The sequence below is a fragment of the Rutidosis leptorrhynchoides genome, chromosome 7 (assembly GCF_046630445.1).
Source record: "Rutidosis leptorrhynchoides isolate AG116_Rl617_1_P2 chromosome 7, CSIRO_AGI_Rlap_v1, whole genome shotgun sequence".
In the NCBI taxonomy this organism is placed as follows: domain Eukaryota; kingdom Viridiplantae; phylum Streptophyta; class Magnoliopsida; order Asterales; family Asteraceae; genus Rutidosis; species Rutidosis leptorrhynchoides.
The window spans coordinates 7604958-7630072 of NC_092339.1; positions in this window are offsets into that span (position 1 = coordinate 7604958).

Genomic DNA, 25115 nt, shown 5'->3' on the forward strand with positions numbered 1-25115 from the left:
TAATAATAATAATAATAATAATAATAATAATAATAATAATAATAATAATAATAATAATAATAATAATAATAATTTAAATCCTACGGAATATGTAAATGAATGTGTGCAAACTGAATCCAATTCATTCGATATTTAAAGGCTACTTTCACCACCTAACCACCTCATGCACTTGCATGAGAATTGTGTGGAGAGCTCATGCGAGTGCATGAGACACAAATTCAACTCACATTCATTCATTTTAGGCTACCGACACCCATTTATTTAATATAAATAATTATATATATATATATATATATATATATATATATATATATATATATATATATATATATATATATATATATATATATATATATATATAATCTTTATAATTAATTATATATTATATTATATTCATGTGCATAGTTGTCTTGTAATATTTGTTCCTATGACTTGTACGTTGACGCTCGACTTATGTCCCGGTTTCGGTTTTTCGAACGCCCTTTCGTACGCTAAGAAAACTTGTCCTTTACGTTACGCGACATGTACCTTTATCAATAATTAGACTTTAAAATGGATAAACTATATTATCCAACTCATAATCTTTTATATTTGAGTGTCGTGGTCATTTGCTTCCATAAATCAAAGTCTCGTTGTTTATCAAAATATATTACTTCAAATCAACCGTTAAATATTATATTTTGTCACTTGTAAAATATATATATATATATATATATATATATATATATATATATATATATATATATATATATATATATATATATATATCCTTATTTAAAAAAATATAAATTTGTATTGAAATATTTACCTAATAATACAATATTTAGTTTTTCAAAACTAATTATATTTTAAAAGTTCATTTTGGAATAGTAGAAAAATATAATACCAAATCACGTTTACATTTTTTAAACACTTTATATATTTGTAATTTATAATATAAGCTTTATTTAAATTCTTCAAAAGTCATATACAAATTATCTTATAAAACGTTTTAATAATAAAGTTCTTTTTAAACAAAAATGTTTTTGTACGTTTAAATAAATATGAGAACTTTGTTTTTCCAAAACTAAATATATTTAAGAATCATTTTACTAAAAAGGTTATAATAGTAGAAGTTGTTATATCGTAAAACGTTTTAGAAAGGTAAGATTAAATACACTCTTAATAGGTTTCAAGTTTTTAAGTTGACGTTTATTGGTGAAACGTGATATGAAGTCCAAAGGTTAGATAAACGTATGAAATCATCTTAATGTAAAATGTCGATATCCAACGTCTAAATTATTTACATTCTACATTCCAACTTTAAGATGAAAGTTAAAATAGTTATCTTATTAAAATCACGAGGAAAATGTTCTAAAGCATGAATTGAAAATCAAATAGAAATTTCCATTAACTCTTGTCTAGTTCACGTTAATTGATACTTTTGTTCTTACTTGTAATTCACTTTACCAATTATTCCGAATACCGTTAAAAAGAAAAGGTCCCCTAATTCAAAGTGGACCTCTCAATCAGAGACACGTAAATCATATCGTAATGAATCTTGATAATTCAACCATTTGATATTATCTTATAATTTCATCTATATTCTTATATTGAAATTAATATGGTTATGTAAAGTATTATTCACCAAACACTCTTATTAACGTTTTCAAGTCATAATAATACTTTCATAATTATTTTCATAACAACCAACCCATTAAATGTTTTATTAATATTTTTCAATTTACTAATCACGCATATGTATATATTCATACATATCTATTTACACATAATTGTTCGTGAATCATCGAGAGCAGTCGAAGGGTAAATGAATACATGAACATAGTTCAAAGTTTTTGAGATTTCATCATTACAGACTTTGCTTATCGTGTCGGAAATATATAAAGATTAAGTTTAAATTTGTTCGGAAATTTCCGGGTTGTCACACCATCACCACCACCAACAGCAACATCCGCATCCTAGACCTCAACATCACAATTTGTATCTCGAGCATCAACGTCATACGCACCATAGATGCCAAGGAGTACCAACAACAATAACCGATAAAGTATTAAGCTATAAATTCATTGGAGAAACATTCTATGGCGATTATTTAATCTCCAAAGTCTTAGAGATTATCTATTCTAGCCTTAATTATAAATCAGATGTGTGGACCGAGATGATAAAAGGAAGAGTAAAAACCCTGACAAGGATGGTGCGCGATTTACAAGCTAGACTTGTTTTATCAGCAGCATCAACAGTACCGTTAACATCACCAGCAGCGTCAGTACCGTCAGCATCATCAGTACTAGCAGCACCTATAACGTCACAAGCTCCGACAATTCAAGAATCACCGTGGACATCATTACAAATCAACAACAAGTATGTCATATCAACGAGTTATGAAGTATTAACTCATTTTCACTAAAGGATTTATATGTATATCTTTTATATATATATATATATATATATATATATATATATATATATATATATATATATATATATATATATATATATATATATAAATTTTATACCATAATAAATCTTTCTGTACTAAGCTATTATGTGTGAATCTTAACTACTCGGTTAATTCATATTACTAATATGCAATGATGTACGTCCTGTGATGACCCGGAAATTTCCAACCAAATTTAAACTTTAATCTTTATATATTTCCGACACGATAAGCAAAATCTGTAATGTTGAGTCTCAAAAATTTTGAAACAATGTTCATATAATTCAATTGACCTTCGACTGTTCCCGACGATTCCCAGACAACTATTTGTAAATGAATGTGTATATATATATAACGTAAAATAATATAAGATAATAAAATCTATTATTAAACTAAATCTATATATATATATATATATATATATATATATATATATATATATATATATATATATATATATATATATATATATATATATATATATATATATATATATATATATATATATATATATATATATATATATATATATATATATATATATTTATGTATATTTCTTTATGTTGAACATAAAGACATAACATTTATCACCTTCCACATATTACCCATCATTGTTACTCTTGACAAACAACTCCACCATTATCAATTATCGTTGGCAACTGCTATCATTATTATCTTTCCCAAATGTGCAATTATAAGAATATATTATAATAATAATAATATTTAATATATATGCGGTACATGCATATATCACGATCATTCCCATTTAATTTGTCTCTGTTATGTAAATTAAGTTGTATGATGCAATCAACTATAAATATAATTACTTCGTCATTAGCCCCAGACAAACACACGTGATGGATTGATTTATTATTTTATTTTTATTTTCCTTCATTCACGCACATAGGGATAAATCGTATATCAATTACAGTCTAATCCTAAATCTGCGGGCCACAAATAATACATCCACTAATTAAAACATTTTTGGCTGCATCTCTTTTCATACGACATCTTCAATTCCTTTAATTCACAAGCATAGTTCTGTTTTTGGTATTACATATTGAATGATTGCACAACTTGATATAATACACTATCCAGTTGTCAGGACCACAAAAACCCTCCACTACCATTTAACATCATTCTTCACATTTCATCTTTCTGTTTATCCTTCATATTCGGTAATGCTCATACACGATCACTCGTTTGGCCGGAGATAACCATCAAACCATCACTTTAATAACAACCACCTTGAAAACAACCTACTCGATTATACCATCACTCCAAACCCGATCACCTATTGTGTTTCTTTTTATTATTCTATTTTGGTTCGACAACAATACAACCGAATACCATTATCATCTTTTTGTATGTGTCCGGTTCAAGGACAAAGAAACCACTCTGCTACTACTGCTGCTAGCGTACTACCTCTGCTACTACTACAGCCCACCGTGAAAACAATCACCACTTCATCACCACAATAAATCACCATGGTTCCACCTTATCACCACCACCGAAGTCTTCCATCACCAAGCTCACAACCCAAAACAGTTTTCTACTGCAGCTACAACGTATCCGTTTATGTTTATAGTCAAACCCACCATCAAAAACCCAATCCCTTGTGCTGCTATTCAACGTGTCTGGTTAGATTAAAAAAAATCTTGAAACGACACCTGCAACTACAACTAATACTTCTATTCGTTACTCATACTGCTATATTTTTCTATTTTCGATCATTACACACACCCTCAACCATCGTGAACCATCTTTATCTCTCTTCTCTCTCTCATCTTCTCTCTTCTCTCTACCTTTTCTCTTCCGGTTTTAAACATGAACAACCAACCAAGTACCACCATCTCCTTCCTCTCTCTTTTCATTTTTTTTTTGAATGATCAAACCCAAACTTCTGATGTTGCAGTTTGTTTTTCGAATCAATTCTATGTTACTGCTACAGTTCCGTACCATCAAAACCTGTGGTTGTTTGCTGCAGTCAACGTAAACCAAACACACCATCATCTATTACTACGTACTGCAACTACTGCGATAGCTTATTGCTTTCTGTGTATATATTCGATCACCTCACAAAAGAAGACGATGAATAGTATTTTTATTTATTAATGTTACATCAAATTTCTTATGTCTGTGTCTTCTTCAATGATGATGACGATAGGATGAATAACAATGATTGATGAAGTGATCTGCTACTAAATCGTGCCATCTGTTTTCCACTAAACCCTTATTCGATCTAAATTAAAACAAAGTTGGGCCGTGATATTTGGTTGACATTGGGCCGAGAGAATAAATTGTAGTTGGGCCACTTGAACTTGATTGCAAATTGGACTGGTTAATAAAAATAAATTACAGATTAGAAGAGAAAAACATAAGCAGAGCAGATGGTTTGAGTCCGTGTTTGGGGAGCGAGAGGTCATAGGTTCGAGCCCGTGCAATGGCATTTTTTTTTTAGGAACTTGTTACTTTGAGGTAGTACACTTTATTATTATTATTATTATTATTGTTATTATTATTATTATTATTATTATTATTATTATTATTATTATTATTATTATTATTATGTGTATTATTAATTATTCTTATCATTATAATAATTATTATTATTATTGTTAGAATTATAATTATTATTACTAATATCGTATTTATATTTATAAGTATTAATGACGTTATTATCATTAGTATATTTTTATAAGTATTATTAACATTATTATTAATCTTATCATTTAGGTATTATTATTATTATTATTATTATGCTTATTAATGTTATCATTATTTCTAATTAATATTAGTATTAGTATCATTTTTAAACATTAGTATTATTATTAAAAAGTATCATTTTTATTATTGTTACAACTGCATTATTATTAAACGAATCATTATAAGTAAAACTAACATTTTATCATTATTAGTAAAAACATCATTTATAGTAAAATTATCATTAATATTAAAGTTGCTATATCTATTAAAATTGTCATTATTAAAATTAACATATTTATTATTATTATCGCTATTATTACTATCATTATGATTATTATCCCTAATCTAGCCTTATTACAAATATTAGTTTAACAAATAAATGATCTTTAGATAAAAAAATATACAATTAATACACATAATTTAACTATATTATTAATTTTGTATAAAATGAAAATATATAAGTAGATAATAAAACTTATAAATTAGTATAACAATTACATAACTAAATATATATACAGTTGTTTGATTACGATTATATGTTTTAATAAATATATAAACAAATGATATAGGTTCGTGAATCCGAGGCCAACCTTACACTTGTTCGATATCGTTATATGTATTTTTACTACAAAATACAGTATGGTGAGTTTCATTTACTTTTTATACCCTTTATATTTTTGGGCTGAGAATACATGCGCAATTTTTATAAATGTTTTTACGAAATAGACACAAGTAATCAAAATTACATTATATGGTTGAATGATCGAAATCGAATATGCCCCTTTTTATTAAGTCTGGTAATCTAAGAATTAGGGAACAGACACCCTAATTGACGCGAACTCTAAAGATAGATCTATCGGGCCCAACAAGCCCCATCCAAAGTACCGGATGCTTTAGTAATTCGAAATTTATATCATGTCCGAAGGAGGATCCCGGAATGATGGGGATATTCTTATATGCATATTGTTAAGGTTGGTTACCAGGTGTTCAATCAATATGAATGATATTTTTTTGTCTCTATGCATGGGACGTATATTTATGAGAACTGGAAATCTTGTGGTCTATTAAAATGATGGAAATGATTATTTATGTTAAACAAATGAACTCACCAACCTTTTGGTTGACACTTGAAAGCATGTTTATTCTCAGGTACAAAAGAAATCTTCCGCTGTGCATTTGCTCATTTTAGAAACATTACTTGGAGTCATTCATGGCATATTTCAAAAGACGTTGCATTCGAGTCGTTGAGTTCATCAAGATTATTATTAAGTCAATTATAGTTGGATATATTCTGAAATGGTATGCATGCCGTCAATTTTCGTTGTAAAGAAAGATTGTCTTTTAAAATTGAATGCAATGTTTGTAAAATGTATCATATAGAGGTCAAATACCTAGCGATGTAATCAAATGTTGTGAATCGTTTATAATCGATATGGACTTCGTCCGGATGGATTAGGACGGGTCTCTACAGTTGGTATCAGAGCGGTGGTCTTAGCGAACCAGGTCTTGCATTAGTGTGTCTAACAGATAGTCATTAAGATGCATTAGTGAGTCTGGACTTCGACCGTGTCTGCATGTCAAAAGTTTGCTTATCATTTAGTGTCAAAAATTATTTTCTTATCATCCTTAAAGTCTAGACACGTCTTACTGCATTTAGTGCATCGATAGTGTGTAGACAAAATTCACATCTTAGCATATCTGTTATTGTTACCTTTGCCTGACAGCTTCCGTAGATTCCTCCGTAACTTATGGGATTTTAGTATTATATATGCATATGCAAATTATGTATTACAGGGTACTAATCTACATCCTATAATCTATTTCTTATCGAGAATCTTTCATCTGATCGTACGAGATGAATCTCTCAACCGAATCGAGTCCCTCAGATTCCGATAGCTATTCCGATAGTTATTCCGACAGCTATTCCGATATGGAGTCCCACTCCATCTCTAAAAGCAGCGTCACCAGAATGGATCAATCAATCAGCCATCCTCAATTCATCTGATGAGTTCGTAGTCGATTAAATCAATGGAGACGAGAAGAAGGCGATCCTTTCCATCAATCAAATTTTCCTCTTGGCGATGAACCTGAAGCACTTACCGGTGAACCTATTAGAAACACCATTTTCATACTCATTTCCCGAATACCTCGCCACGATCAGATTCTATCTAAAATTTTAAACCTTATTCATTCGTTTGTTACGACCGACAATCATCCCGGAATAATATAAGAAGTCAACAAACTTCGCGCTCGAGTAATCAATTTGGAAAACGTGGTGCAAAACCTACCAGCTTCAGCAACAGCACCGGCAACAACAGTACCACCAACAGCAACATCCGTATCTCACACCTTAATTTCACAATCTGTTCCACGAGCATCAACATCATACGCACCATGGATACCAAGGAGTACCAACAGCAATTAACAATGAAGTATTGATCCATAACTTCATCAATATTATGCGAAGAATATGTGGATCCTAATAGTTTTAGAGATTACTTATTCTAACTCAAACCGAAAATCAAATGAGTCTAATATTATATTGACTCATTAAATCCATAATTACATCTGAAGAAAATATATGTATATATATTTACAAAAAGATTGTGATTAAAAATTCTTTCGTACAAACTGTTAATAGTGAAAATATTTTAACGGGTAGGTAATACCCGAGGAATATTTATATTTCACATTAATAAGTTACACTGTACATTCTTCAATTCAGATTCAGCAATCATTAACAACACTGTTCAAATTCACGCGTATACGTATCCGTTCACCAAAGAACGACTATTTTCATCCAAGTTAAATTTCATATCCGTATTTTGACTAATCAGAATCCAACAAGTGGCATAATGAAGAAAACATTTGACGGAATAAAATTTGTTAGAAACAAACAAATTAACTATGAGAAATTTTGTTAAGAATCCACGCTAACAAAATCCTAGCTAACTGTTCCTAGCTAACTATGGACTAATCAACTGAGGACTACCAACAGTGGACAATTAAAATGAATTAAAATATTGATTATAACATATGAAACTAAACAATTCTTCAAGTTTGCCACTTGATTTTATCTTAAACCTCATTTGTATCTTGACGATTACAATCTGCGTTCAAACCTTTCATAATTCTTGAAAACACCTCAATCGGGAGGATGAATCAACTGCACTTCATCTATAGAAGAAAAGATTTACGCATATAGTTATGCATCTGAAAAACTCTTGGAAACTTAGTAAACATTTAACACGTAGCTGTGCTAATTCCTTTAGCGTTATTATTACCGAAAATAACTTTGCAACTCTTGTTCATGATAGTCAATTTTGTCACAGATCCAGCAAGTCAACTTCGACTTTTCGTTCGAAATAACCTTATTATAATCTTGATATAACTGCGTGCTCTTTTATTGTTACCGGGGAACCTTTATTATTCCACCATATTACCAACAGCGTTTAATCATCTAAAAACACCATTCTCCTGAAACCACCTCGGATTGATAACCGATGATTCAGATATCGTAGCATTAAATGCAGAGGAAACAGAAAAATTGTAGATGGTCTAAACGGCCAAAAGTTTGATGTTAAAGAAGGGAGTGTTAGGAACGCTCGATAGAAAATTTGGTACTGAAAAATAGATTGAGCAAACCATGAAGGAGACCAAGGCCAAATATAAGGACCATACCATATATTCAAAGAAACCGGGTAATTCTGGATCCGATGAAACCTTCAACGAATATCTTGCTCCATACTCATGTTAAAATCTTGCGGAAAATCTTTCGTCATCAACCATCGAACTTAGAAATTCCAAAATATCATCATAAATATCTTCGATATTTCTGAAGATATTTTCATAGCTATTCTTATCTGAAATCATTTGTCTCGCCGTAATATCTGCAACATAGGAGAAACTGTGTTAGTTTCTAAATTCTGAAAAATTTGAATATGAATGTTTTTGAAGTAATGTTGGTAACTGATGCATGAATTAGTATAATATAATGACACTTGATCAACGTGATTATATTACAATAATTCATGTTGAGTTTCTAATGGAACGTGATAATTCACAGAACATACCGTCATCATGTGCTAGTTACACGACTCTTACATTCTATCTAATCTCTGAACATATCAAGAACACATCTTTTTGGTAATTCTATCTTTTCTCTTGAATTCTGGTAAAATAACAAATCAAGATCGTGCTATTACAATGTTTCTCTTAAAACATTAGTCATGTTCATTCGGAACTCCACATCTACGAATTCTGAACCAGTATTTGCTTGACTTAAAATCGGGGAAAGAAAATAAAAGTATGGAACTCCAAGATATAAAGGAAACGAATGGAATGGATTTATAGTGAAATATCCGACAGAGTAATCGAAATAGATTATTGTATTTAACTAAAGAGAATCCTAGATTTCTGAATTTCTGAAGAATCAAATCTTTTATAGATTCGAAGATTTTCTTTAAATTTCTTGAATTCCGGAATTCAACCAAGACTACGTCAAAAGTTAAATCTCTATCTCAATCTTTTATGACAGCTTCATTCGTACTCTTTGAATAATCGAATTGTTTTATCTATATTAACCGCTGATGATAAAACTCTATTTATCATCTCATATGTGTCATGAAAACATACCTATTGTCATCCATGACCAACTCACTCAAATTTCGGGACGAAATTTCTTTAACGGGTAGGTACTGTGATGACCCGGAAATTTCTAACCAAATTTAAACTTTAATCTTTATATGTTTCTGACACGATAAGCAAAATCTGTAATGTTGAGTCTCGAAAATTTTGAAACAATGTTCATATAATTCAATTGACCTTCGACTGTTCCCGACGATTCCCGGACAACTATTTGTAAATGAATGTGTATATATATATAACGTAAAATAATATAAGATAATAAAATCTATTATTAAAATAAATCTATATATATATATATATATATATATATATATATATATATATATATATATATATATATATATATATATATATATATATATATATATATATATATTATGTATATTTCTTTATGTTGAACATAAAGACATAACATTTATCACCTTCCACATATTATCCATCATTGTTACTCTTGACAAACAACTCCACCATTATCAATTATCGTTGGCAACTGCTATCATTATTATCTTTCCCAAATGTGCAATTATAAGAATATATTATAATAATAATAATATTTAATATATATGCGGTACATGCATATATCACGATCATTCCCATTTAATTTGTCTCTGTTATGTAAATTAAGTTGTATGATGCAATCAACTATAAATATAATTACTTCGTCATTAGCCCCAGACAAACACACGTGACGGATTGATTTATTATTTTATTTTTATTTTCCTTCATTCACGCACATAGGGATAAATTGTATATCAATTACAGTCTAATCCTAAATCTGCGGGCCACAAATAATACATCCACTAATTAAAAAAATTTTGGCTGCATCTCTTTTCATACGACATCTTCAATTCCTTTAATTCACAAGCATAGTTCTGTTTTTGGTATTACATATTGAATGATTGCACAACTTGATATAATACACTATCCAGTTGTCAGGACCACAAAAACCCTCCACTACCATTTAACATCATTCTTCACATTTCATCTTTCTGTTTATCCTTCATATTCGGTAATGTTCATACACGATCGCTCGTTTGGCCGGAGATAACCATCAAACAATCACTTTAATAACAACTGTCATAACCCGTCCTTAACCATAAGAACGCGTTAGATAACGTATGATTTCATTGCGAGGTATTGACCTCTATATGAGACATTTTTAAAAGAAAAACTGCATATATTATACATTACAAACCACAACCATTATTTTTGTTACAAGCTTAAGACAATAAAAAGAAGATTAACGTTTAGCGATAATCTTCGACTTACAAACTTTACAAATGATGACAACAACACGGTTTCTAGCATATTTTACAATACAACATCTTGGATATGCAGTTTTATTTTTGACACAAACATGCGTACGCAAGATCCTGGTTAGATCCAACATGATGCAGCGGAAGCTTTAATTATCACCTGAGAATAAACATGTTTAAAAACGTCAACATAAAGTTGGTGAGATATAGGTTTAGTGCGCAGCAATATATATATATAGACCACAAGATTTCGTATATAAACATTTCAATAAAAATATTCTAAGTGGTTGAGCACTTGGTAACCATACTTAACATTTAATCACGTCGCATATTCCCTTTATTATGAAATCTTACTACACCGTACCAAGTGTAGTCACGAAACGAAGTACTGTGCAACCGTTGAATACTGGTCGTCCAGTCCGGTTGGGGTTGTCAGGCCCGATAGATCTATCAACAGGATTCGCGTTTACAATACCGCTGTAAATAATAGTTACCAAGCTACAGGGAAGTATGCCAGTGGTACAACTCAACGTAGAATATATTTTTCAGTTACTTGTGTCCATAACGTAAAACATAAAATACATGTATTCTCATCCCGAAATACTTAGAGTTTAAAAGTGGGACTATATACTCACTCTTGTCTTGATGATATATATATTTTGACTCGGTCTTCCGGTTGATATCACGAACCTATCCATATATAATATATCAATATGTTTTCATTTTTAAACAAACGTTATAAATATATACTTGTTATACTTTTAATACTTTGAATAATTCCTTAGTCCGTAGTTAGCATTTCGATGTTAGTAATTCAATTTTAATGGTTCATTTTTAGATGTTTAATATACCCGCAATAAACAAAACCCCCAATGAAATAAATAAAACCCCATCGTATATGTATTGGTAGAGATTAATCTTGACCCATGGTACCGGTGTTGTCAAATGACGTGTTGCGTACATAAAGTACCGGTGTTGTCAAATGACGTGTTGCGTACAAACACGGGATCTTATGATTAATCTTCTCGTATTGTTTACGGGTGATCCTGAACCATATAAAATTGAATTATAAGTACATATATATAAAATATCATGTTATCTTAGAAATATGTGATTTATATCATTTTTTTCCAATTGATCCCGTAGTTGAAATGATCTAGGATAACCAATTTTGTTTCGGTCATAGTTTCTTCGTTACAAATCCGTTTTCGTTGATTCAAATTGCCATCTTCTTGGATCGAGTTCTTCTTTAAGACTATGAACTGTAAATACCTTGGTTTGTATTCAAAATCATACGGCATAAGTGAAACATTAGTGAAACATATGAAGTTAAACATTTTTGTTACAACAAAATCATTTAATGACCATTTTTCTAAAAATACTTATACTTTGAAAAACCAAGTTTTACCTTGTTAAATTAGTATATACATAAGTTATATTACAGGTCTTGAAGTATTTTAAAAGTTAAGTTAGAAGGATCTATTTAGTTTGCAAACAAGTTTGAAAACATTCAAACTATGTTCTTGTTGTTAAACTTTTGTACCACAAAATAAGATAGCTATATATATATGAATCGAATAAGGTTATGAACATAGATTCTACCTCAAGTTCCTTGGATAAGTTTGCTGTAAAAGAGAAGTAAGAAGCTAGAATCAAAAGGGTGATGGAAGTGGATGAAAGATTGGTAGTAAGTTGGTGTTCTTGGAGGGTTTTCTTGAAGTGTTTTTGTATGGTTTTCTTATGGTGTTTTAGTATGGTTTTTGAAGCTAGATCTTCTTGGAAACTTTGCTGAATTGATTAAGGGTTTTAAGGGTTGTGAAAGAGTGTGTGTTTAACTAAAAATGAGGTTAGAAAATGAACTAGAAATGGTGATACTTATAACCTAAAAAAAATGTGTATCATGTAATACATGATAAGATTTTTAGTTTGTAATTTTGTTAATTAGTCAAGTAATCATCCAAAAGTAATTACCTAGCTCTAAGGGCATGAATAATGGCTGGTTAGGTGGTGATTTTGATGTGTATTTACTATTAGTAAATACGTATAGGAGCTAGGTATGATACGAGTACAAATACTCTAAATATACGTATAGAAATTTTGTGAAAAATGGAATGAGGATTCAAATATAGCTATCTTTTGGGAATACACTTATATGATTTTATGTATTTAAGTTCTTAAAAGTGATTAAATACATTACTTATACAATATATGTATAAACATTATAGTCTTAAGTATTTAAGTCAAATAACGTTACGTATTGTTATCGTTTTGAAAACTTAAGTTAGTAGTTTCAAAATACACATATAACTTGTTGTTATTAATACAAAATGAGATATTAAAACATTCATTAATCATGTTAAATATGTATATATACATATATATACACAAACGTATAATTATCATATATTGTATAGTTCGTGATATCATTGGTCAAACTAGACGGTCAAACGTTGTGTAAAATTCTTTTCGGAAATATAAATCTCGACAATTTGGATTGCTTATCATGTTAGCAAGGTTTAATTTATGTAAATATTAATCTTATAAGTATAGTATGATCGAAAAAGTGCGGGTCGTTACATTACCTCCCCGTTAAATAAATTTCGTCCCGAAATTTTAAAATTGTACCTATTTTGCGTCATCGAGAAACAAATGCGGATACTTTCGTTTCATCTGATCCTCTCGTTCCCAAGTAAACTCGGGACCTCTTCTAGCATTCCAACGAACCTTAACAATCGGTATATTGCTCTGTTTGAGCTGTTTAACTTCACGGTCCATGATTTCAATTGGTTCTTCGACGAATTGTAGTTTCTCGTCGACATGGATTTCTTCAAGAGGAATGGTGAGGTCTTCCTTTGCAAGACACTTCTTCAGGTTTGAGACGTGAAAGGTATTATGTACTCCAGCGAGTTGTTGCGGTAACTCGAGTCGATAAGCTACCGGTCCAATGCGTTCGATGATCTTGAACGGGCCTACGTACCTTGGGTTTAGTTTACCCCTTTTGCCGAAACGTATCACACCTTTCCAAGGTGACACCTTTAGCATAACCATGTCCCCGACCTGAAACTCTAATGGTTTCCTTCGGACATCAGCGTAGCTCTTTTGGCGACTACGGGCTGTTTTCAATCTCTCCTTGATTTGCACTATCTTCTCAGTCGTTTCATGTATGATCTCGGGACCAGTTAAATGTCGATCTCCTACTTCATTCCAACAGATAGGAGATCTACACTTCCTTCCGTACAATGCTTCGAATGGCGCAGCTCCAATGCTCGCATGATAACTATTATTATATGAGAATTCTGCTAACGGTAGGTATTTATCCCATCCGTTTCCAAAATCGATCACACATGCCCTGAGCATGTCTTCGAGAGTCTGAATCGTTCTTTCACTCTGTCCATCGGTTTGTGGATGATATGCGGTACTCATATCCAACCGAGTTCCTAGTGCCTCCTGTAGTGATTGCCAAAACTTTGAGGTAAATCTACTATCACGATCGGATATAATGGAAATAGGTATTCCATGCCTTGAAACTATTTCCTTTATATATAATCGTAATAATTTCTCCATTCTATCTGTTTCCTTTATAGGCAAGAAATGTGCAGACTTGGTGAGACGATCAACAATCACCCAAATGGTGTCGTATCCCCAGGCAGTCTTTGGTAACTTCGTGATGAAATCCATGGTAATACCATCCCATTTCCATTCTGGGATTTCTGGTTGTTGAAGTAACCCTGACGGCTTCTGGTGTTCTGCTTTAACCTTGGAACAAGTTAAACACTCCCCAACATATGTTGCAACGTCTGTTTTTAAATTAGGCCACCAATAATGCGTCTTAAGATCTTGGTACATCTTTCCAACTCCAGGATGTATCGAATATCTTGTCTTATGTGCCTCGTTCAATATCAACTTCCTTAATCCACCCAACTTCGGTACCCAAATACGATTTGCAAAATATCGAATTCCATCTTCCCGCATAACGAGTTGCTTCTCATACTTCTTCATTATTTCATTTCCTATATTTTCTTTAGTAAGTGCTTCTCGTTGAACTTCTTTGATTTGTGAGTTGAGATTCATGCGAATTTTTATGTTCATCGCTCGTACTCGAATTGGTTCTCGTTCCTTTCTGCTTAGAGCGTCGGCCACCACGTTCGCTTTCCCGGGATGATAACGAATTTCACAATCATAGTCATTTATTAACTCAACCCACCTACGTTGCCTCATGTTCAGCTGTTTTTGATCGAAAATATGTTGAAGGCTTTTATGATCAGTAAACACAGTGAATTTAACCCTATACAAGTAATGTCTCCACATCTTCAATGCAAACACGACTGCTCCCAGTTCTAGATCATGCGTCGTATAATTCCGCTCGTGAATCTTCAATTGTCGGGATGCAAATGCAATTACTTTCTTTCGTTGCATAAGAACACAACCAAAACCTTGTCGCGAAGCGTCACAATATATTTCAAAATCATCGTTCCCTTCAGGTAACGATAAAATAGGCGCCGTAGTTAACTTCTTCTTCAATAATTGAAATGCGTTCTCCTGCTCCGAGGTCCATTCGTATTTCTTCCCTTTTTGCGTTAATGCTGTCAACGGCTTAGCTATTCGGGAAAAATCTTGAATAAACCTTCTATAATAACCGGCTAAACCCAAAAATTGGCGTATCTGTGTTGGTGTCTTAGGAGTCTCCCATTTTTCAATAGCTTCAGTTTTTGCTGGATCAACCTGAATTCCTTCGCTATTAACAACGTGACCAAGAAATTGCACTTCTTTCAACCAGAAAGCACACTTAGAAAATTTAGCATAAAGTTGTTCTTTTCTCAACAACTCCAGTATCAACCTTAAATGCTCTTCATGCTCTTGCTCACTCTTGGAATAGATAAGAATATCATCAATGAAAACGATAACAAACTTATCTAAATACGGACTACAAACTCGATTCATGAGGTCCATGAATACAGCTGGCGCATTCGTCAATCCAAACGGCATAACCAAAAATTCGTAATGACCATAACGTGTCCGAAAAGCAGTTTTCGGAATATCCTCTTCTTTGACGCGTAGTTGATGATAGCCCGATCTTAAGTCGATTTTCGAATAAACACATGATCCTTGCAATTGATCAAATAAGTCATCAATTCTCGGTAGTGGATACCGATTCTTGATAGTTAACTTATTTAATTCACGATAATCTATACACATTCGGAAAGATCCGTCTTTCTTCTTGACAAACAAAATTGGAGCTCCCCACGGTGATGTACTTGGTCGTATGAATCCACGGTCCAATAATTCTTTTAACTGACTTTGAAGTTCTTTTAATTCGGACGGTGCAAGTCTATATGGCGCACGAGCCACTGGTGCAGCTCCTGGTACTAAATCTATTTGAAATTCTACCGATCTAAATGGAGGTAATCCCGGCAATTCTTCCGGAAAAACTTCAGGAAAATCTCTTGCCACAGGCACGTCGTTGATGCACTTTTCTTTCTTTTCGATTTTATTAACATGTGCTAAAATAGCGTAACATCCCTTTTCTAAACACTTCTTGGCTTTCAAACAGCTAATGAGTTTTAGCTTTGAATTACCCTTCTCTCCATAAATCATCACCGGTATTTTATCCTTACCAGGAATACGAATTGCCTTCTTAGCACAAACAACTTCCGCTCCTATTTTGGACATCCAGTCCATGCCGACTATTACATCAAAACCTCCTAATTCTACGGGTATTAAGTCGATTTTAAACGTTTCTCCGGCTAGATTTATTTCACAATCACGACAAATTTTATCGGCTTCAATTAGTTTACCATTAGCTAACTCAATCAAGTACTTAGCATCTAAAGGTAATGATGAACAATTCAATTTAGTGTAAAAATTTATACACACGTAACTTCTATCGGCGCCAGTATCAAATAAAATAGATGCTGATAAGTTATTAATGGTAAACGTACCCGTAACAAGCTCCGGGTCTTCTCGTGCCTCTCTAGCATTAATAACAAACGCTCTTCCACGTGCAGGTCCGCCATTCTGATTCGGGCACTGACTCTTATAGTGACCTTGTTTTCCACAACCAAAACAAGTAATGGTAGCCAAAGCAGTTCTATTTGCGTTGGTGGCAGGAGTCTTGTTGCCATTTGTAACGAGAGCCTTACAATCTTCCGCAAGATGACCTTGTCGATTACACTTGGTGCATAACACACTACAGTAACCAAAGTGATGTTTGTGGCAACGGTTGCATAAAGGATTTTGTCCTTTATAACCAAAGCTTAAACCACTACCCGCACCTTGCGTGTTTTCTTGTTTCTTAAAAGATTGTTGTTGGTTACCTCGATCATAATTTCCATTCCACTTTCTTTTGTTACCTGATACCTTCACATCAGTATTGGATACTTTCTTATCCATGATGACCTGATCCATTAGCTCGTTTGCCATGGTTATAGCTTCATGAATTGTCTTAGGTTTCGATGCTGTAACATTTGCCTTGACCTTTTTGGGCAAACCAGCTTTGTACATTTCAATCTTCCGTTCTTCGGTTGGAACCAATTCAGGACATAGCAAAACTAATTCCATGAATCGCTGGTTGTAGTTGGTGATTTCAGTACCAACCACCTTCAAACTTCGTAACTCATCTTCTAACTTAATAACCTCATTCCTTGGACAATACTCGGTGATTATCATTGCTTTGAATTCTTCCCATGGAGTATCATAAGCTACATCTCCTCCTACCGCCTTCACATAATTCTTCCACCATGTGAGTGCACTATCTTGTAAAGTGCACGATGCAAACTTGGTCATGTCTTTTTCATCACAACCGCTGATTTTGAACACCGTCTCCATCTTTTCTATCCATCGGGTTAAACCGATAGGTCCTTCCGTTCCACTGAATGATGATGGCTTGCAAGCTTGGAACGTCTTGTAGGAGCATCCTACACGAGGATTTGGATTAACTGCAGCAGCTCTTGCAGCCTCAACCCATAACATTCTGTCGTTCACTCGCTGGTTGATGAGTTCCTCGAGTTCTTGTTCCGTCATTCGATTCAATCGCGCCATTTCCTAATGAAAGAAAATAATTATTCACATGGATTATTATAGATGTAGTGTGTATTTATAGTACATTATAGCTTATTAATAATATGAACTAGGTATTATTATAAAAGCCTTTTCTTCTTATTAGCGTTTTATAATTATATCTTGGGTAGTACCTACCCGTTAATGTTCATACTTAATAGCTTAGTACAGAATCAATTACTACAATCTAAATAATACTTAACCATGGAAAATTATTGCATTTCATACTTCAATATTTTACATATGCTTATCTTACATCGAACATTAAGCAAACCACACTATTAATATTATACAAAACATTATTCGGTTCCATGGTTTGACACAGCAGCGCATCGTTTGATCTATTTTCTAGGACGTTTAGACACAAAGATTTGCTTAACGCTTATCCTAACTGTCTGCCTATATTTTGGCTGTGGGACTGAAGAACTGGATGCCGGGACAGAACGAATAGGAATAGCGGGGATAGGGGTGGTAGTGTTGAGTGGAATTGGTGCCACATCATTCTCATTAAACTCGGGATTTGGATTTTCTAATTCATTAGCCTTTCGTTTCTTTCCTAGTTCGAACTCGTCTTTTGTAATTTCCTGTATTTCTTCCTCGGGTTCACTTTCCTCCTCGGGTTCACTTTCCTCCTCGGGTTCACTTTCCTCCTCGGGTTCACTTTCCTCCTCGGGTTCACTTTCCGATATTTCTATAGTTGGTTCATCCGGAAATTGTGAGTCTTCCCCAAGGATATCATTTTCGTCATCGGACAGGTTAATGACTGGAACGCCATCTGAAGATTCTGATTCGGAGTCGTTGATTGTGATAACAATTTTTGAGCTCGACATCTATCACACAACAACTAACCCATTAGTACTTATATAATATTTACATATAAATTTTAACCAACAGTGATAAGCAATGGTTTTTTTTTTTTTTAAATCAGACCCGGTCAAAGTCCAGACTTTACTAATGTATCCTAACGACTTATCAGTTAGACACACTAATGCAAACCTGGTTCGCTAAGACCACCGCTCTGATACCACATGTCATAACCCGTCCTTAACCATAAGAACGCGTTAGATAACGTATGATTTCATTGCGAGGTATTGACCTCTATATGAGACATTTTTAAAAGAAAAACTGCATATATTATACATTACAAACCACAACCATTATTTTTGTTACAAGCTTAAGACAATAAAAAGAAGATTAACGTTTAGCGATAATCTTCGACTTACAAACTTTACAAATGATGACAACAACACGGTTTCTAGCATATTTTACAATACAACATCTTGGATATGCAGTTTTATTTTTGACACAAACATGCGTACGCAAGATCCTGGTTAGATCCAACATGATGCAGCGGAAGCTTTAATTATCACCTGAGAATAAACATGTTTAAAAACGTCAACATAAAGTTGGTGAGATATAGGTTTAGTGCGCAGCAATATATATATATAGACCACAAGATTTCGTATATAAACATTTCAATAAAAATATTCTAAGTGGTTGAGCACTTGGTAACCATACTTAACATTTAATCACGTCGCATATTCCCTTTATTATGAAATCTTACTACACCGTACCAAGTGTAGTCACGAAACGAAGTACTGTGCAACCGTTGAATACTGGTCGTCCAGTCCGGTTGGGGTTGTCAGGCCCGATAGATCTATCAACAGGATTCGCGTTTACAATACCGCTGTAAATAATAGTTACCAAGCTACAGGGAAGTATGCCAGTGGTACAACTCAACGTAGAATATATTTTTCAGTTACTTGTGTCCATAACGTAAAACATAAAATACATGTATTCTCATCCCGAAATACTTAGAGTTTAAAAGTGGGACTATATACTCACTCTTGTCTTGATGATATATATATTTTGACTCGGTCTTCCGGTTGATATCACGAACCTATCCATATATAATATATCAATATGTTTTCATTTTTAAACAAACGTTATAAATATATACTTGTTATACTTTTAATACTTTGAATAATTCCTTAGTCCGTAGTTAGCATTTCGATGTTAGTAATTCAATTTTAATGGTTCATTTTTAGATGTTTAATATACCCGCAATAAACAAAACCCCCAATGAAATAAATAAAACCCCATCGTATATGTATTGGTAGAGATTAATCTTGACCCATGGTACCGGTGTTGTCAAATGACGTGTTGCGTACATAAAGTACCGGTGTTGTCAAATGACGTGTTGCGTACAAACACGGGATCTTATGATTAATCTTCTCGTATTGTTTACGGGTGATCCTGAACCATATAAAATTGAATTATAAGTACATATATATAAAATATCATGTTATCTTAGAAATATGTGATTTATATCATTTTTTTCCAATTGATCCCGTAGTTGAAATGATCTAGGATAACCAATTTTGTTTCGGTCATAGTTTCTTCGTTACAAATCCGTTTTCGTTGATTCAAATTGCCATCTTCTTGGATCGAGTTCTTCTTTAAGACTATGAACTGTAAATACCTTGGTTTGTATTCAAAATCATACGGCATAAGTGAAACATTAGTGAAACATATGAAGTTAAACATTTTTGTTACAACAAAATCATTTAATGACCATTTTTCTAAAAATACTTATACTTTGAAAAACCAAGTTTTACCTTGTTAAATTAGTATATACATAAGTTATATTACAGGTCTTGAAGTATTTTAAAAGTTAAGTTAGAAGGATCTATTTAGTTTGCAAACAAGTTTGAAAACATTCAAACTATGTTCTTGTTGTTAAACTTTTGTACCACAAAATAAGATAGCTATATATATATGAATCGAATAAGGTTATGAACATAGATTCTACCTCAAGTTCCTTGGATAAGTTTGCTGTAAAAGAGAAGTAAGAAGCTAGAATCAAAAGGGTGATGGAAGTGGATGAAAGATTGGTAGTAAGTTGGTGTTCTTGGAGGGTTTTCTTGAAGTGTTTTTGTATGGTTTTCTTATGGTGTTTTAGTATGGTTTTTGAAGCTAGATCTTCTTGGAAACTTTGCTGAATTGATTAAGGGTTTTAAGGGTTGTGAAAGAGTGTGTGTTTAACTAAAAATGAGGTTAGAAAATGAACTAGAAATGGTGATACTTATAACCTAAAAAAAATGTGTATCATGTAATACATGATAAGATTTTTAGTTTGTAATTTTGTTAATTAGTCAAGTAATCATCCAAAAGTAATTACCTAGCTCTAAGGGCATGAATAATGGCTGGTTAGGTGGTGATTTTGATGTGTATTTACTATTAGTAAATACGTATAGGAGCTAGGTATGATACGAGTACAAATACTCTAAATATACGTATAGAAATTTTGTGAAAAATGGAATGAGGATTCAAATATAGCTATCTTTTGGGAATACACTTATATGATTTTATGTATTTAAGTTCTTAAAAGTGATTAAATACATTACTTATACAATATATGTATAAACATTATAGTCTTAAGTATTTAAGTCAAATAACGTTACGTATTGTTATCGTTTTGAAAACTTAAGTTAGTAGTTTCAAAATACACATATAACTTGTTGTTATTAATACAAAATGAGATATTAAAACATTCATTAATCATGTTAAATATGTATATATACATATATATACACAAACGTATAATTATCATATATTGTATAGTTCGTGATATCATTGGTCAAACTAGACGGTCAAACGTTGTGTAAAATTCTTTTCGGAAATATAAATCTCGACAATTTGGATTGCTTATCATGTTAGCAAGGTTTAATTTATGTAAATATTAATCTTATAAGTATAGTATGATCGAAAAAGTGCGGGTCGTTACAACAACCACCTTGAAAACAACCTACTCGATCATACCATCACTCCAAACCCGATCACCTATTGTGTTTCTTTTTATTATTCTATTTTGGTTCGACAACAATACAACCGAATACCATTATCATCTTTTTGTATGTGTCCGGTTCAAGGACAAACAAACCACTCTGCTACTACTGCTGGTAGCGTACTACCTCTGCTACTACTACAGCCCACCGTGAAAACAATCACCACTTCATCACCACAATAAATCACCATGGTTCCACCTTATCACCACCACCGAAGTCTTCCATCACCAAGCTCACAACCCAAAACAGTTTTCTACTGCAGCTACAACGTATCCGTTTATGTTTATAGTCAAACCCACCATCAAAAACCCAATCCCTTGTGCTGCTATTCAACGTGTCTGGTTAGATTAAAAAAAAATCTTGAAACGACACCTGCAACTACAACTAATACTTCTATTCGTTACTCATACTGCTATATTTTTCTATTTTCGATCATTACACACACCCTCAACCATCGTGAACCATCTTTATCTCTCTTCTCTCTCTCATCTTCTCTCTTCTCTCTACCTTTTCTCTTCCGGTTTTAAACATGAACAACCAACCAAGTACCACCATCTCCTTCCTCTCTCTTTTCATTTTTTTTTTTTTGAATGATCAAACCCAAACTTCTGATGTTGCAGTTTGTTTTTCGAATCAATTCTATGTTACTGATACAGTTCCGTACCATCAAAACCTGTGGTTGTTTGCTGCAGTCAACGTAAACCAAACACACCATCATCTATTACTACGTACTGCAACTGCTGCGATAGCTTATTGCTTTCTGTGTATATATTCAATCACCTCACAAAAGAAGACGATGAATAGTATTTTTATTTATTAATGTTACAGCGAATTTCTTATGTCTGTGTCTTCTTCAATGATGATGACGATAGGATGAATAACAATGATTGATGAAGTGATCTGCTACTAAATCGTGCCATCTGTTTTCTACTAAACCCTTATTCGATCTAAATTAAAACAAAGTTGGGCCGTGATATTTGGTTGACATTGGGCCGAGAGAATAAATTGTAGTTGGGCCACTTGAACTTGATTGCAAATTGGACTGGTTAATAAAAATAAATTACGGATTAGAAGAGAAAAACATAAGCAGAGCAGATGGTTTGAGTCCGTGTTTGGGGAGCGAGAGGTCATAGGTTCGAGCCCGTGCAATGGCATTTTTTTTTTAAGGAACTTGTTACTTTGAGGTAGTACACTTTATTATTATTATTATTATTATTATTATTATTATTATTATTATTATTATTATTATTATTATTATTATTATTATTATTATTATTATTATTATTATTATTATTATTATTATTATTATTATTATTATGTGTATTATTAATTATTCTTATCATTATAATTATTATTATTATTATTGTTAGAATTATAATTATTATTACTAATATCGTATTTATATTTATAAGTATTAATGACGTTATTATCATTAGTATATTTTTATAAGTATTATTAACATTATTATTAATCTTATCATTTAGGTATTATTATTATTATTATGATTATGCTTATTAATGTTATCATTATTTCTAATTAATATTAGTATTAGTATCATTTTTAAACATTAGTATTATTATTAAAAAGTATCATTTTTATTATTGTTACAACTGCATTATTATTAAACGAATCATTATAAGTAAAACTAACATTTTATCATTATTAGTAAAAACATCATTTATAGTAAAATTATCATTAATATTAAAGTTGCTATATCTATTAAAATTGTCATTATTAAAATTAACATATTTATTATTATTATCGCTATTATTACTATCATTATGATTATTATCCCTAATCTAGCCTTATTACAAATATTAGTTTAACAAATAAATGATCTTTAGATAAAAATATACAATTAATACACATAATTTAACTATATTATTAATTTTGTATAAAATGAAAATATATAAGTAGATAATAAAACTTATAAATTAGTATAACAATTACATAACTAAATATATATACAGTTGTTTGATTACGATTATATGTTTTAATAAATATATATACAAATGATATAGGTTCGTGAATCCGAGGCCAACCTTACACTTGTTCAATATCGTTATATGTATTTTTACTACAAAATACAGTATGGTGAGTTTCATTTACTTTTTATACCCTTTATATTTTTGGGGCTGAGAATACATGCGCAATTTTTATAAATGTTTTTACGAAATAGACATAAGTAATCAAAATTACATTATATGGTTGAATGATCGAAATCGAATATGCCCCTTTTTATTAAGTCTGATAATCTAAGAATTAGGGAACAGACACCCTAATTGACGCGAACTCTAAAGATATATCTATCGGGCCCAACAAGCCCCATCCAAAGTACCGGATGCTTTAGTACTTCGAAATTTATATCATGTCCGAAGGAGGATCCCGGAATGATGGGGATATTCTTATATGCATATTGTTAAGGTCGGTTACCAGGTGTTCAATCAATATGAATGATATTTTTTGTCTCTATGCATGGGACGTATATTTATGAGAACTGGAAATCTTGTGGTCTATTAAAATGATGGAAATGATTATTTATGTTAAACAAATGAACTCACCAACCTTTTGGTTGACACTTGAAAGCATGTTTATTCTCAGGTACAAAAGAAATCTTCCGCTGTGCATTTGCTCATTTTAGAAACATTACTTGGAGTCATTCATGGCATATTTCAAAAGACGTTGCATTCGAGTCGTTGAGTTCATCAAGATTATTATTAAGTCAATTATAGTTGGATATATTCTGAAATGGTATGCATGCCGTCAATTTTCGTTGTAAAGAAAGATTGTCTTTTAAAATTGAATGCAATGTTTGTAAAATGTATCATATAGAGGTCAAATACCTCGCGATGTAATCAAATGTTGTGAATCGTTTATAATCGATATGGACTTCGTCCGGATGGATTAGGACGGGTCTCTACACGTCCTTCATTCGCAACTTAACCATCATTAGCTACAATCTCTGTCTCAATTCAATAAATTCCAATTCATAATAAATCAAGTGTATTATTCAAATATATGTTTGATTTTACACTTTCATCATCGATGTACTCGAAACTTTTCAAATAACATCATTCGTACCTTGCGAAGTTCACAAGAATTCCACGAACACCAATATGCATCAACAAATAACGAAGTATTGATTCATAATTTCAATATCATTGA